The sequence below is a fragment of the Pteronotus mesoamericanus genome, unplaced genomic scaffold, assembly GCF_021234165.1.
Source record: "Pteronotus mesoamericanus isolate MK-2021 breed Mesoamerican mustached bat unplaced genomic scaffold, CSHL_Meso_final contig_101, whole genome shotgun sequence".
Classification (NCBI taxonomy): domain Eukaryota; kingdom Metazoa; phylum Chordata; class Mammalia; order Chiroptera; family Mormoopidae; genus Pteronotus; species Pteronotus mesoamericanus.
In genome coordinates this window covers 20,275,093-20,290,919 of record NW_026555001.1, presented here as the reverse complement: position 1 = coordinate 20,290,919, position 15,827 = coordinate 20,275,093, and the positions used below count along the sequence as shown (strand labels likewise).

The 15,827-nt window shown below is 48.8% G+C and overlaps 1 long non-coding RNA gene across 1 annotated transcript; it reads left to right on the top strand.

Moving 5' to 3' along the window:
- The first annotated feature begins 1,417 nt into the window (after window positions 1-1,417).
- On the top strand, window positions 1,418-2,317 carry LOC129065208 (uncharacterized). Its single transcript, XR_008528555.1, has 3 exons — window positions 1,418-1,589; window positions 2,043-2,140; window positions 2,239-2,317. It is a non-coding gene; the product is annotated as an uncharacterized LOC129065208 (long non-coding RNA).
- Window positions 2,318-15,827: the final 13,510 nt, after the last annotated feature.

Sequence of the window (15,827 nt, the reverse complement as noted above, 5' to 3'; positions counted from 1 at the left end):
GGGGCAGGAGGGGAGGTAGTTGATCCTCGACTGTGGCCGACAGTCTGCAGCGCCCTCTGGGCGTGGACCCCGAGCGTCCTCCAGGTGCGTCGGACTTGCAGGTTCCCGGTGGGAAGACTTTGGGCGGCTGTTCGCACTCTGAAGTGTCGGGGCCCTAAACGGATGGATCCCTCCTCCGCCTGTCCTCCGACTGCAGGTGGGGCTCCTACGCCCGCCCCCCGCCCCCCCCAGCTTGGGTTCCCCGATGCATTCGCGTTCTTCACAACGTGCTGGAAAACCCGACCCTACTTTAAACATCTTATCGTGCTCAGAAGGGTAGTTTAAAAAAAAAAATCTTCGAGATCTTTCTATGGAAGACAATGCCCTGTCTTTTCATCCTCTGAGCTAAAAGAAAAAAATTAACGGCTTTGTTTCCAGATGAACCCCTCCGGCCTGCAGATTTAAGAAGAGCTCCTTTGAGTGCCTGTTCATGATTTCTTGAGCGGCCCTGGGCTTCAATGTTTCCATCACCAGTCAGGCACCTCAGTGCAGAAGGCTATAGAAGGCCAATGGGCGTAGTGCAAACGGCCTTGAGAGAAGAGGGAAGAACCGCCAGGCCCTGCCTGCACACTGATAGGCAGGACAGATGGTGCCAAATGACCTACGGACCTGGGCCTGGACACCAAAGATGGTGCCTTCCCCACCCCTCCTCCCCAGGCAGCGGAGTTTCGGCTGGCCTCCGCCGGCCTCTCGGACAGTCTCCAGTGTCGCGCTTTAAACGGGTTAAACACTCCTGGGTCCTGGGTCACGCAGACAGCCTGGGCCCCACCCACCCAGCAGCCTCCCGCATCCCCACCTCGAGCCACACCCCCTGCTCCAGAATACCGGTTTGACCTTAGGCAGCTCTCCCTTTTTGAGCCTCAGTTTCCCCCTCGACGTCCGTGACGGATAACAGACCCTCACCAAGGTTCTCGGGGCCTGAGGCGATTCCCTGCCTGTGTCGGTGTCTCGCGTCATCTGCCATCCTGGCAGCCACAGGAAGGGCCCCTCTGGAGCTCAGGGAGTCCTGCTGGGTTCTGCGTTCTAGTGACAGATCTCCAGGAGTGTGTCTCCAGGGGCTGGCTCCACTGCCTGAAGGTAACTCTTGGTCTTTTTAACCCAATATGGAGGAAAAATAGGTCTGTTTGGAATCATCTCTCTCTACTGCACAAAATAAAGAAAACTGGAGTCAGGGAGGGTTTGATGGAGTGTTTTCATATTATAAAAAATTACAAGTTTAGTGTTTCTCTCAAACAGAGTACCATGTATTTGCCTCAGATCAATGTGTGTTTCTTTGGGCAGATTAGGAAGAGGCGGTGCCCCAAGGGTGACACACGCAGAGACGGGAAGTAGAGGGTCAGCTCTTGCCTTGACCCAGCGGACCCTGGGCTGCTTGCTTCTCCCAGCCCGAATTCTGCAATAGAATCTCTTCCTTCCAGAAGAAGCTTTCTCGGGGTCCCAGCCCCCAGCCCTCTGCAGCCCTCTGGAGTGCCGGGGTGACAGCAGCTCCCATGCAGGGGCAGGACCACCCCTGTTTGCACTTGTCAGCCCTTGGGACCCCCTAGACCTTTGTAAGTTTAACTAAAGGGTTAGTGTCTGGCTGAGCAGGGGGCCTCTAGCCTCCTAGCAGGGCACCAGGCAGGTCCTCCATCCTGATTTGTATTCTTAACACAGGTTATCACCTGTCTTCAGTATTATCCTTGGTGAATTACTAACCAGGGACTAATAAAAGGAAGCAGGGGTTGCTTCCTTTTCCTGGAAGGAAAGGGGAAGGCGGGGCCTGTGTCTCTGCTCATTTCATTCTTCCAATGGAGCCACAGGGCTTCCTTCTGGGAAAAACGCATGGCATCGCCGCTGGGGCAGCACCTGGAGGGAAGTGGGTAGGAAGAGGCCAGCAGCTGTGCTGTTGGGGGGACCCTGGGTGTAGGTGGCCCCTTTGACACATTAGGCACCTAAACCTCATAGACATTCTCTGGGCAAGTTGCCACCTGTCAAAACTTAAAATGCACTATCCTTTAACTCAGGAATTCTGCTTCAGTAACCTTACTCCCCAGAAGTATTCTCACCAGTGTCCAAAGAGGCATGTTTAAATGTTCATCAATAAAGGAAAAGTGAAATCAATGTGAGTATCCCCACGCTGTGGAATGCTAGACAACAATTTTTTAAATGAAGTAGATGATTAAGTCCTGACATGAAATGTTTTTCAAATCCTATGTTTAGGTTAAAAGGAGCAAGTTAAAGAGTGATCGGCCCTGGCTGGTGTGACTCCATGGATTGAGTGCCGGCCTGCAAACCAAATGATCGCCGGTTCAATTCCGAAGCCAGGCACTTGCCTGGGTTGCAGGCCAGGTCCCCAGTAGGGGGTGCACGATAGGCAACCACAGGATGTTTCTCTCCTTCCCCTGTCTCTAAAAATAAATAAATTTAAAAAAAAGATCTATATACAGTATGGCGAAAATTTTCTTGAAAATGTGTAATGTACATAGACTCTATATGTATGTGCTAAAAAAGGTCAGAGGAGAAAAATAGGATATGGACAGTGAGGGGCTTTAAGCTTACTATGTATTCTCAAGTGTTTATATTGAGGATACTTAAGTTGTTTCATTTTTTAAATTGGATGTTATTTTCTGAATCAGTGAAGGTGCTTTCGGCCTCAAGTAATGGCTTCCCTTCCAACAGCAGGTGTTGCCTATACCTGCTCCTGCTCTCTCCACTGCACAGGCAAAACCTCCGCAAGGCTGGAACCGAAGACCCTCCCACCCTTCGGCTCTGCCATCCCGATTCCACTTCCTCCTCAGGATGCTGGCAAGGTGGCATTGTTCCCAGCCACCACAGCTACAGAGCCATGTCCAGAAACAAGGCCACCTTCTCCTACTGTCTTTCTTAGGAGTAAGGGAATAGTTCCCAAAGACCCCCTTACACACACACACACACACACACACACACTTCTTCTTTTCCCATCTCGCTGGACCAAAGTGGCTGCTTTGCCTTCATGAAGCCATCGCTCGTAAGTGGATTTTCAGTACCAGTGTGGGTATAGGTTAACTTCCAGGGGCTTGGATGTGGGGGCGCCAAGGCCACATCCATAAATATTTTGATGTCTTAAAGAGTATAAGATGCATGTAAGAGCATTCTGCTTCAAGAGCATACAAAGCACAACTTCTTTTAATCCAACTTCTTCTCATTGTAAAGCATTTTAAAAGACAGTTGTTTTATTGTAAACACTTCAAACATATAATAAAGAATAATATTCCTCAAAAAATGAAAAATAGAATTATCATATAATCTAACAATTCCACTTCTGGGTATATACCCAAAAGAAATAAAAGCAGGGACTTGAACAGATATTCGTACACCCATGTTCCTAGCAGCACCATTCACAATAGCCAAAAGGTGGAAACACTCCAGGGCTCCATTGGCAGATGAGTGGATAAACCAAATGCGGTGTATAGTTACAGTGGGATATTATTGAGTCCCAAAAGGCAGGAAACCCTGTCCCATGCTACAACCCTGATGAACCTTCGAGACTTTCGGCTCAGTGAAATAAGCCAGTCACAAAAGGACACATACAACCTGGTTCCACTTATATGAGACTTTTAGAATAGTCAAACTGAGAGACAGAAAATAGAACGGTGGTTGCTAGGGATGGGAAGGAGAGGGGACCGAGGCGTTACTGTTTCACAGACATGGAGTTCTATTTTGGGAAGGCGAAAAAGTGCTGAGTATGGATGATGGTGGTCGTTATACAACGACGTGAATATACTTAACGTCATTGAACTGTACACCTGAACGGTTAAAATGGTAAATTTTATGTTGTGGATTTTTTTTTAAATGCAAAAAGAACCTCAATTGCTAAAAAAGAAAAAAGAAAAAGAAACAATGAACACCTGTACAACCACCACCTGGTTTATCAAATCTTAACATGATGTCTCTTTTCAATTCTTTTTTTATGAAATGAAACAATACAGATTCAATTGAGTCTCTCAATTTGTGTTTTGAGATGTATCCGTGCTACTCATGTGGTTCGAGGCCATTTATCTTAATTGCTGTGTTATAACTCGTTACATGCACATACCACGATTTATTAATCCCCGGGCATTTGGCTGGTTCCAGTTTTCCAATGTTACGTGCAATGCTGTGGTCTATCCTGTACCTTTCTCCGTGAGTGCATGTGAGACTTCTCTAGAAGTGGCTGGAGCTCCTGGGTTTTAGGTCCAAATATCTTCCTCTTTCTTAGGCATTGCTCTAAGTCATTTCTCTAACCACGGCGCTTTCCAAAGGACTAATAATAGCAATTTACACTCCCAGCAAGAGTATTGAGAGTTCCCATTTTTCTACATCCTTTCTAGGACTTGGCACTTATTGGACCTTTCATATTTCGCCGACCTGATATAGGTAGAGTGATGTCTTATTGCCGTTTGATTTTTAATAGCCCTCCTTTTATGAAACATTTTGCTGAAGCCTTTTGCTGCCAGCGTGGGCACGCACTACTGGTTTGCTTTCCACATCTGTTTTCCTCCCCTTTTTCAATAAAAGAACTCCTACATTTCAGCTGGATTGATGGCCACTCGAAATAAAGACTACCTTTCCCAGCATCTCTTACAGCTACATGGAGCCACATGATCAGGGTTTTGTCCATGGGACAAGAGCAGAAGTGACGTTTGTACCTTCAAGGAAGTGTCAAAGGAAGAAGGCATGCCCCTCCCCTTTCTCTTCCTCTTTCCCCCTGGCTAGAACACAGATAGGATGGCCGCAGCTGGAGCCATCATTTTGGACAGTGACCTTGGGAACAGAGACCGCGCACGGCGGAGGAACAGGTTAGAAGGAGCATGAGTCCCTGGCCCACAAAACACCACACCAGCCCTGCTCACCCAGACACATGCATGATGGGGAAATAGACTTCAGCTTCACTTCGGACACTGTTATCCTGGTTTTTCTGCCCATTGACAATGAATCTAATCCTAGCAATACACTATCTACTCGGTCGTCCACACATGACCAACAGATTTGCCAGGGGAGGAGGGCAGATGCCATCAATAAACGCCTGTAGGAGGCAACCTAGCCACGTTCCTAGTCCTGGACTGGGTGTTAACTCTGGATGTGACTCGAGGCATCTAATGACCTCTGTCCCCAAAAGAAGTGTAGACAAGAAGGGCCTCCTTTGAGAGAGGAGGGGTTTTCAGAACCTGCAGCCCATGCGGGCCCTTCTTCTCAGACACTGGGGAAGCTCCCGGGGGCAGGCAGCGTGGCCCTGCCCCACCTCCATGGGGCTCTGTCGCCAGCACCTGCTGTGGGGCTGTACTTGTGTCTACCGTGAGACATGAAGAGCTAAGGGCCGTGGGAAGTTGTTTCTTTTAAGCAACTGCCGTGTTTGTTCTTATAGGTTCTGCTTCCGCTTGCCTGCTCAGGTAGCTCAGGAACCACGGGGGCTGCAATCACTGCAAGTGTACTGAACTTTACATCCTGCTTCTCAGTTCCCATCCTCACACCCTGCCTCCTGCCCCTGCATTCTGTCCACTTCTCATGAATAGTTTCCCTCCCCTTCTCAGTGGCCTCTAGTATTTGCTGGAATGTCAGCAGGAGGAGAGAGAGAAAGAACAAATACACCCCTTGTAAATATTACTGGCATTTACACATCCAGGTCGGAGAATTTACCTCCCCAAAGTGGCCCCCTCGGGAGACAGACACTGCCCATGTCATCAGCCTATGATGGCTCTTTTTTTCTTTTTTAAGGAGGTTGGAGGGTGTAGTTCATTCTTTGGATAAATAAATGTGTCCAGAGCCACCGTGGTGCCCAACTCCTGGAAGCAGCGCTCCCAGGGCCTGCCAGGTACATTGAGATCCTCAGAATTGTGCTCTAGGAATTCACCTCTGGTGGCATGGAGCCTGAGCGGTGCCCCTGGAATGGAGCCCTGCCTCAGGGTGACAGCTGCAGGAGCCTGGCCCCGCTGGATGCTGGGATATGCAAATGAAAACAGGAGATTCTCACAGTCGAGGAGGTCAGTCTCTTTGCAGAGAAGTAGACAAAAACCAGCATTATAAAACAGAGAAGTGCCTGCCACACCCATCTGTATAACAGCTGCTGGAGGGAACAATTGATTAGCAATGCAAAGGAGAGGTTCCAAATGGTGTCAGGGATGAGGAGGTTCCAGTTATGGCCCAGGGTGGGGAGAAGCCATTAGAACCTGTCCTTAGGCAAAGAAGGGTGATTCTGGCCGTGTATTAGTTTCCCATGGCTCCTGTGAAAAACTGCTACAAATGTGGTTTGAAGTGCAGACTAAAGGGGCCACATGCCCTGGCAGGGTAGCTCAGCTCAGTTGGTTAGAGCATTGTCCTCATACACCAAGATTGTGGGTTCAATCCCTGGCCAGGAATCAAGGAATGAATGCATGAATTAGTAGAATAACAAACTTATAGCTCTCTCTAGAATTAATAAATAAAAAGAAGAAAAGGGGACTCCTACTAAACCTGACAAGCTCAGGGGAGGTCTGTATGGTGGTCTTACAAACTCAGAGAACACAAGTAACCACATAGGATGGTCTGAACATTAAAATTATTGTGCTAACTAAAGATGAGTCACAACTGGTAGTCACATCCTAGGCCTATAGCTTCCTTGACAAAAGTCAGTCTTCATGTTAAGTATGGCTGTCTATTTTCTTTCTGCATCGCAGATAACATACCTCAGAGTGGTCTCCCTTCCCAGACCCCTCAGGGCACTCCCACCGCGCCAGGGCAGGAGACCGCGAACACTTTATTGTATCTTGTTCCCCTGAATACCATCTGCATGTGCTGTAAATGGTAATTATTAACTATCCCATACCCCACTAGGTAAAAGAAGTGTATGTTTCCTCGTTTTACTTTTTATCCAATCCCAGAGATTTCCCCACTTTGCTTTCTCCCACCCCCTTAATCTACCACCAATGGATACCATGTAATCCCCTTATGTCTCCTCCTTTGATTCTAATGTGTAAAATCAGCTGCCAAACTTCATTTCTCAGTTCTCAGTCCTTGAGATTTTACTTCTTGGTAGTTGTCAGTTTGGTTCAAATAAACTCATAAAAATTCCCTACAGGTTTGGACGTTTCTTACACAACAAAAATAACATACATTTATTCTCTTTCTGTTCTGGAAGCCAGAAATGCCCAATCAGTTTCATTGGGCCAAAATCAAGGTATCAGCTGGTCTCCACTTCCACCAGCTTGGAACAGAGGCTCCGAGGGAGAATCTGTTCCTTATCTCTTCCAGCTTCTGGTGGCTGCAAGCATGCCTTGGCTTGTGGCAGCACCACATTGCCTTCTCTTCCGTGTGATACAATCTCCCTCAGCCTTCCTTGTATAAGAATACAGGTGATTGCATTTGGGAACCCACCTCGATAATCTAGGAAAATCTCCCCATCTAAAACTGCTTAACTGAATCACACCTGCAAATCTGCAAAGAGCCCTGTCTCCTGACTTTTCTTCCCCCCCACCCCCAAGGATGGTAACATCTACAAGTTCAGGGATGGGGACATGGCTAATTTGGGAAGGGTTATTTAGGCAACCACAGGCAGATAGGGTAGAGAGAGGCCTATCCAGGTGGGACACCCAGCAAAGAAGAGGCAAGGAAGCAAGGAAAAGCTTCAGAATTTCGGGAACTGGAGGGAGTCTGCGTGGCCTGGACAGGTCAGAGCACACACAGGCCCTTTGGCTAGAGCTGCTGTCACTGGGGTCAGGCAGTGTAGCTTTGGAGGCCACTGATGGGCAGGCCTAGGCAAGAGGGGTGACTGACCTTTCCGAGCAGAGGAGGAAGTCATCAGTTTTGGTCCGCATGTCAGAAAGGTCCTGTCGCTGCGGTGGGGGGGCAGGGGCGGAGGGCGGGGCGGGGGTGGTGGGAGAGCAGACTACAGGTGGGGACTTCTCAGGGAAAGCCAGCAGAGAGAAGGGCCAAGCCTGCCTTAAGGGGGTGGCCGTGAAGTTGGGAGATGGGGGAGGGGCAGGATTGAAAACTATGGGAGAGGTGGAATGCGATAAGGCAGCGGGACTGACGAGGGAGAGGAAGCGTGAGATTTTGAAAATCAGTGGGATTATCTTTCCATCTGGTGCATGTTAATAGAGGCCGAAAGAGTGGTGCAGTGGCTGCCCAGACTAGGGCCGCGCTGGGCTCTGAAGTCTTTCAGTGAATTCCCCGCTGTGGCTGGTGACTCAGCTCCGGCCTTCTCCCAAGCAGCCTGTGTCGGAGGCTTGGACAGGAAGTTCTCCCGCAGGCAGGTGTGCCCGTGGCAGCCACACCCTCCCAGGTGTAATCGGGCTGATTCACTCTGAGACACTTCCTCGGGTGGGGCTGCTTGCCCCGGCTCCTGGCCTGACGTTTGGAAAGCCTCGGGCCCTCGGTGACTCAGTCCTCTGTTGGAAAGGGGCCCCGATTTGCTGATTCCCTGCGCTCAGGGCAGGTTCACCCCCTCGGCTAACAATTGTATGCAATTTTTTCTTGCAGATTCTTAGCGCTACTTTAGCTGTGTGACCTTGAGCAAGGAACAACCTCTCTGTGCTTCAATTTGTTTCTCTATGAATTGGGGAAATATGAGCACCTACCCCAGAGAGTTGGGAAGATGAAATGAGCACTGTGAAGCACTAGCACAGTACCAGGTGCACAGGTAAGTGCTACCTGCTTGTTGGTGATGTTGAAGATGTGACATGGGAACTGGGAGAGGCAGAGACTTGGATGTGAACCTCAGGTTTGCAGCCCTCTCCCCCACGCAAGTTCCTGGGGCAAGTTCCCTATGCATTCTGAACTCAGATTGTGGAGGTTAAATGAAATGATGCAACCACATTTACCACTTTACCTGGCATCTGATTAGGTGAATGGAAACAATCCTTGGAGAAGTTGGGCACTCTCAAGCCCCCCAGAGCAGACTCTGGAGCGGGCTCTGAAGGGACCCCTGAACTCACAGCAGCCAGGCTGTGAAAGGCAGGGTGTTGTGCGGGAGCAGGTCCCTGTAGGTGGCGCATGTGTGCACTGCACACATGCCCATACACACACAGGCAAGCCTCACCTCCCGCCCCAGGATACACCTGCAAATTTACCCCACAGCCAGATGACTACCGCCTTCCATGACTGAGACTGAATGTATCAGGCAGAGTTTGCAAACTGATAGCCCCTAGGGCTGCATTTGGTCTTTGGACATTTGCTCTCACGATGTTTAAAAAAGGAGATTTCCATAAGGGAATTCCACGAAAGAACCATTTCCATTTTCTAGAAGAATCACAAGAGCTACCAACGCTGGACCCATGTCCCTTCATGGTAAGGATCCACTGAAGCCACAGTCGTAGAATGTGTGCATTTCCAACTCATCCACAACTGCGGGGATCCCTGTGTGGGGAGGGAGTTCTCTGTGAAGCAGGGCTGAGTTCTGGAGGCTTCACAGCCCTGAAGTGTGTTGGCTCTGTCATCAGACTGGATTTGAACTCTGGCCCTGGCACCCTGGACAAGTTTTAACCTCTCTAAGCCTCAGTTTCTTAACGTGTAAAATGGGTATAACAGTGCCTTCCTTATACAGCTGTTGGGGAGGTGAAGTTAGATAATATAAGTAAAGCACTTAGCGCCTGGCACTTAGTGAGCATTCTGTACTTTCCAGCTATGCTGTTACTATTGCTTCTGGTACCAGCTCATGATTTGGGGATCAAAGCTGACCTCCAGGGACTGGAAGGGCCTGTCCTTAATTTGGACAGCGTGTTTACCTCAGGTCTCACCCCTGCCAGCTGAAAATCCCTGGGGACCACACAGTAGGAACCAGACTCCGTTCCCCGACCCGACGTTTCCACGTGTATGCGTGATGACCACCCCGTCTCCCAACGCACAGACTTTTTAGGCCCGATCAGGAAAAGCACGAACAGCTGCCCCCGTGAGCGCTCAGGGCACCATGGTTTTGGTTTTCTCCTCCTCCCTCCGGAATACCTGCAAGTCTTTGCCTTCGGGGGCTCCCCGCCCCCATCTGAGACAGACAGACACTGAGGCAGACACTCATTAAAGATGCTGGGCCCTGTAGGAACCAGGCCATCAGGCCAGTGAGTTTAGTGGGGGTTCCAGAGGAAGTGGGAGCCTGGAATGACAAGGACAAGTAGGGCTCATCTATTCTCAGTAGAGCAGAAAGGGAGCTGGAGGGAGTCTGCGTGGCCTGGACAGGTCAGAGCACACACAGGCCCTTTGGCTAGAGCTGCTGTCACTGGGGTCAGCCAGTGTAGCTTTGGAGGCCACTGGGAGGGGTCTTCCTGGGAGGGGGCACCCTGTGAGCAAAGGGGGAGGTGCTGGAAGGGCCCTGTGTTATTGGAAACCAGGCTGCGGGCTTCTGTGGGAGAAGAGGGCTGGGCTGCAGTCCCGGGGGCCGTGAACGCCCACGCTGTGTGGAGGGCCGGCACCCACAGCTGGTGGGGAGCCCGCTCTGAGGAAAGGCAATCTTCCTGCACTTCCAGCCTGGCCAGGGCGGCCCGGCCAGGGCGGCCCGGCCCGTCTGCTCTCCTCCCACCAGGCCGTCTCTGCCGAGGAGACTGGTGAGGAGCCAGGCCTCAGCCTCCTGCCAGAGGGTGTGTACTGTACCCATCTCACCAATCCGTTCAGCCCTTCCCTTATTCATTCATCAAAACTTCCCTTGGGCCCTGGCTGGTGTGGCTCAGTGGCTTGAGCACCGGCCTGCAAACCAAGAGGTCGCTGGTTCGGTTCTCGGTCAGGGCACATGCCTGTGTTGCGGGCCAGGTCCCCAGCTGGGGGAGAACAAGAGGCAACCAATTGATGTTTCTCACACATTGATGTTTCTCTCCCTCTCCTTCTCCCTCCCTTCTCCTCTTTCTGAGAATAAATAAAATCTTTTTTTAAAAAACCCTTTCCTTAAAAATAGGGTTGTTTAAAAAAAGATTTTATATATTTACTCTTAGAGAGAGGTAAAGGAAGAGAAACGTGACTGTGTGAGAGATACATGGCTCACTGCCTCTTGCTCGCCACCAGCTGGGGACCTGGCCCGCAGCCCAGGCCTGTGCCCTGACCGAGAACCGAATCAGCGACCTCTTGGTTTATAGACCGGTGCTCAATCCACTGAGCCACCCAGCCAGGGCAGTTTTATTGTTGTTTTAAGGACAATGTTCATATTTGCTTGTCATACAACATCCAAACAGTTCCAAAGCAGACAACAAAAAATGGAAGCTCTGCCGGAGCCGACTGCTCAGGGGTAACCATTGCTGAAAGGTTGCTGTGGAGCCTTCCATGTTTTCCCTATGTGTGCACCATTGCGTGTGTGTATTAATAGTGAGGTTAACAATATATATTGGATATACTTCCAAATCAACATTTTTTTAAAAACTACAAGCAAGCCCTGACCAATTCGGCTCAGTTGGTTGGGCATAGTCCCGAACGTGAAGAGTCGCCGGTTCAGTCCCCGATCAGGGTACATGCCTGTGTCACAGGTTCCCTCCCTGGTCAGGGTGCAGAGGAGAGGCAGCCTATTGATGTTTCTCTTTTGGTTGATCTTTCTCTCCCTCTTTCTCCCTCCCTTCCCCTCTCTAGAAAATTAAATAAATAAAATCTTTGAAAACTACAATACAAGTCTATATTTATGCTATAAAAAATTTAAACAATACAGATGTAAAGGAGGAAACAATAAAAGTCCCTCTGCTGGTCTTTTCTGTCGCTTCCCCACTCCACTCCCCTTCCTAGTATGGTGAGGTGTATTCAGGCCTTTTCTTATGCATTTGTACACATAAATGGTGCGCATGCAAACGTATGGTTGTGTGTAGTTTTTTAACAATCTCCTGCAACTTGCCTTTTTGACTTAACACTATGTCTTAGAAATGTCAGTATCTATATCCAGACTCCACCTTGTTCACTGTTGTTGAGATGCCCTGGTTTGGCTATACCTTGGTTTAGTTAACCATTCCCCTTCTGATGGTGGCACAAACAATGCTGCTGAACATTCTTGCCCCGACTACTTCCCGCAGCCTACAGACCTTTCTCGGGGTGGAAACGGACCGGCCGCCCTGGAGATTGGTCTCCCGAAGGATCAGCGTCCACGTTCCTCCCACGGGCTTTTCAGATCGTGTCAAGTACCCACTCCCAGCATGTCTTGGGGCAGATCTTGGCTGGTGGAGCAGGCAGCCAGGAGAAGCAGTCCCGGGGTATTTCCTATGATGGGGTGATTCAGGAGCCGGGGGTAGGACAGGGCTGGGGCAGGCTTCCTGAGGAGGCGCCCCCCGCGGCTGAGTAGCAGTGGGCCTGGCAGAGGAGCAGTGGGCAAGGCTGCTCCAGGTGGAGGGAACTGTTAAAGGGCCAGGTCCCCTTAATGCTTAGCGACACGGCTGAGGGTAGCGGCATGCAGGGTGGGGGGGGCTGATAGTGAAGGGCCTTCAATGCCAAGGTGGTCACAGAAGGTGTTACACACACAATGCCTGCGCGCGCACACACACGCGCGCACACGCACAAAGTCTGATCCAGGGGAGTAAAGGGAGAAAGAGGTCAGACGCCCATTTGGAAATCGTGTTTGCTGAGAGCCCACCGTGTACCTGGCCCGGTGTGGAGAGCGGTGTTCTTTCCCATTCCCTTTTTCTCCCCAGTCCCTTTTCCCCTAATGAATAGGATCGTTTTTAGAGCCCTTTGGGTTTACAAATTGAGGAGAAAGTACGGAGAGCTCCCAGGTCCTCCCCCTTCCCCTGCCCGCCTTTTCCTCTATGATTAATGCCATGCACGGATGTGGTACACCTGTTACAACGGATGAACCTTGTCGATGCATCATGGACTGAAGTCTGGAATTTACATTCTGGTCCATGCGTTGTGTTGTACAGTTCTACGGGGTTTGACAAATGCATGTCATGTATCCACCCTTAGAGTATCGTGCAGAATAGTTTTCACTGCCCTAAAAATGTCATTGTACAGCTTGGTGACTGTAGTTAATAAAACTGTACTGTAGTAATTTGAAAGAGAGTATCTTAAAAGTTCTTATCATAAAGAAAATTTTTGTTAATTCTGTGCGACGACAGGTAACTAGACATACTGTAGTAACCATTTAGCAATACAGGGGTAGGCAAAAGTAGGTTTATGGTTTGAGTTTGCAGAAGTTTATACTTGTAGTATTATTGTAAACCTACTTTTGCCCACCTCTGTACATACAGCAAATCATCTTTTACAGCTGAAAGTAATATATATGTCCGTTATGTCTTCATTAAAATTTTTCTTTAACCCTTCCCCCCCACCCCGCCTTTTCCACGTGTTTCCATTGTTTCCATACGCTAGGTAGGTTCCTGTGCTCAGTCAAGTCATGGTCCCAAACTGGAAGAAAGCCTCCTACTCAACCGCACGGGCACCCACAGTGCTCCTGAAAGGTCTCCCAATCTTCTCGGGCAGCCCTTCGCTCGCTCAGGAAGTGAGAGACGGCCATGCCCAGGAGTCACAGGACACCATTCACATCTTCAGATTCTGGTGGTGGAATCCTGTGACAGTTGTAAAGGGTTGGGTGAGGCCCTCTGGGTGTCTGATCTCTAAATACCACTGCTTTGTGTCTTATTTTTGTTGTCCAGGCAGATGCTGAGGGGAAATGGTTCAGAAGGCCAACAGGCAGATTTTTCTCAACACTATCCTTGCTATAGGCCAAATGGGCAGAAGTTACTGAGGAATGTTAACCTAAAAGTGGCTCCTTTCACGTGAACCTCACACTGCGCACCAGTGGGACGAACCCACAGTGGGTTTTTGACCACTTGGCTCTCCAAGGTGACTCTTTAAACGAGCACTTAGCAGAACATCGATTTGTTGGGAGACCTCTCTTTTCACCAAAGCATAACCACAGAAAAACAAGCTCTCAAGTTGCTCAGTAAAAAGTATACCAGGCCTGGGTGTGAGGAGTGGCAGAGATCAACCGCTGATCCTGCACCAGAGCCCGGCACAAGATTTCAGCAGCTTCCCAGTCGCATCCGCTTCCCTAGTTGGGGGTGTGTGTCTGTACCATGGTTGCCTTCCACTTCCTTGCCGTCTCCACGCTGGCGGCCACACACACAACTCCAAGCAAAGCCCCTATTGCTTATATTAGTGCCAAGAAAAAGTATTAAAATGCTGTAATCAAATCAATAGCTTTCCCAGTGACTCAGTGATTTATCTGCAACTTTAACCAGGAGCTCATTTGCAGAAACATAAATGAGCTCTAAACCAAATGTTGAGGCTGTTAGATGGGCAAATTAAAATTTTTTTTCTTCAGTTAACATACTGCAGCAGGAGTCAGAGTGCCGCCTCCCTGTTCCCCTCCCCCCCCCAGCACATATATTCTCACTCAGTCCTCAGTTTTAGGAGGTGGTTACCATTTCCCTTACCTACAACCATGAGGAAACTACGGCTTAAAGCTAACACTGTAAAAGTCAAAGGGCTTGGAATCTGAGCAGTCTAATTCCAAACCGATCCATTCCGCTGATGTCCAAGAAAATTTGAACTTAGGTTCAATCTAGGCAATTTCACTACCAAGTAGAATGCAGGGCAACTTCATTTGGTTCAAGATCATGGTAAAATATTGGAAAAGTTTTCTATGACTGGGACATAAAAGTTGAGTTGTCCACAGAATTTGGGGGTATTACGTTTAACAAAAATGTTAAGCTTGTAAGACCTACGCTGTAGTTCTTTTAGGTACTTGGCATCAAGTATCCCTCAGACCCAATGTTCTGTGGGCGGTGAGGATATTCCTACTTTACAGACAGGTAACTCGGAGGCCTAGAGGGCTGTTGGCCCAGGGTTACACAGCCCATATTCCTCGGGGCCCAACCCACCCAGCTGCTCCCCTTTCTCTAGGGCAGTGCTCAGAGCTCACTGCAGCCTCAGAAAGGGGTGTGGCATGCCACCGAACCCCACTCCTTCTCACCGGTGTTCATAGATGAATTCACCGAGTCCGGGGCATCGGAACCCCCTAAGATGTTGCATACGTCTGGTCAAGTTAGGTAGGTAAGGTAGCGAATACTGCTCCTTAGGGGTTTGCCTGCCTGCCCCTGCTTGCCCCACCTTAACCTGAGAAACTGTCATGGGGGCAAACAGACCACCAAGGTCACTTGTCCTCAAGTTGGAAAGTGAGAGAGGAAGGATGTGTATAGACTCCCCTTTGAGCATCTTTTTCACTACAAAGTGAGGTAGGTCGACAATTCCAGAAGGGTTGATTTCAGCTCACAATAGGACCAAACCAAAATTAAAATTCAAGATAATGTGTATGATGAAAATTTTTTCCCGTTTAGTCTTTATATAATTTCCATTTTGGATGCTATCAAATTATGTGTGGCTTTTATTTTTAGTTACATAAGGGACAGAAAAACGGAAAGTGTTAGCATTAGTTGTGAATTAAGTCCTAGGTATCTTTACATATTCTCAACATCAAGGATTTAAAAATGGTACTATATCCCATGGTAAAGCCAAAGGCACTGAACTTAGGTATCTGAGTTAACACATCCAAATTCACAAAATTTGTAAGCAAGGAAGTAAACTTTAAACTCATGCTCAACTCAGACTGCTTTTCTTTAAACACTGTCTCCTGAAGTGCAGGTGGAAAGGAAGCAAACACCCACTGGTAAAGGTAAGTTATTTGATTTACTCCTAAAAAAACCCCTTGGAATCATTTTATTGATAAGGAAACAGCCCTAGAAACTTCATCCTATGAAGTGTGTAATCACTTTAATTACAGAAATCCTTAATCAGAAGATAGGATTAATACCATCAGACTAATCAGTGGCCCCAGACTAGTGTCCATGTGAAAATATTTTTGTTTTCCTTAAGGCAGAGTAAACTTCAATGGGCAAAGTGAATTACAATTGAGGTACAAAGGGGTA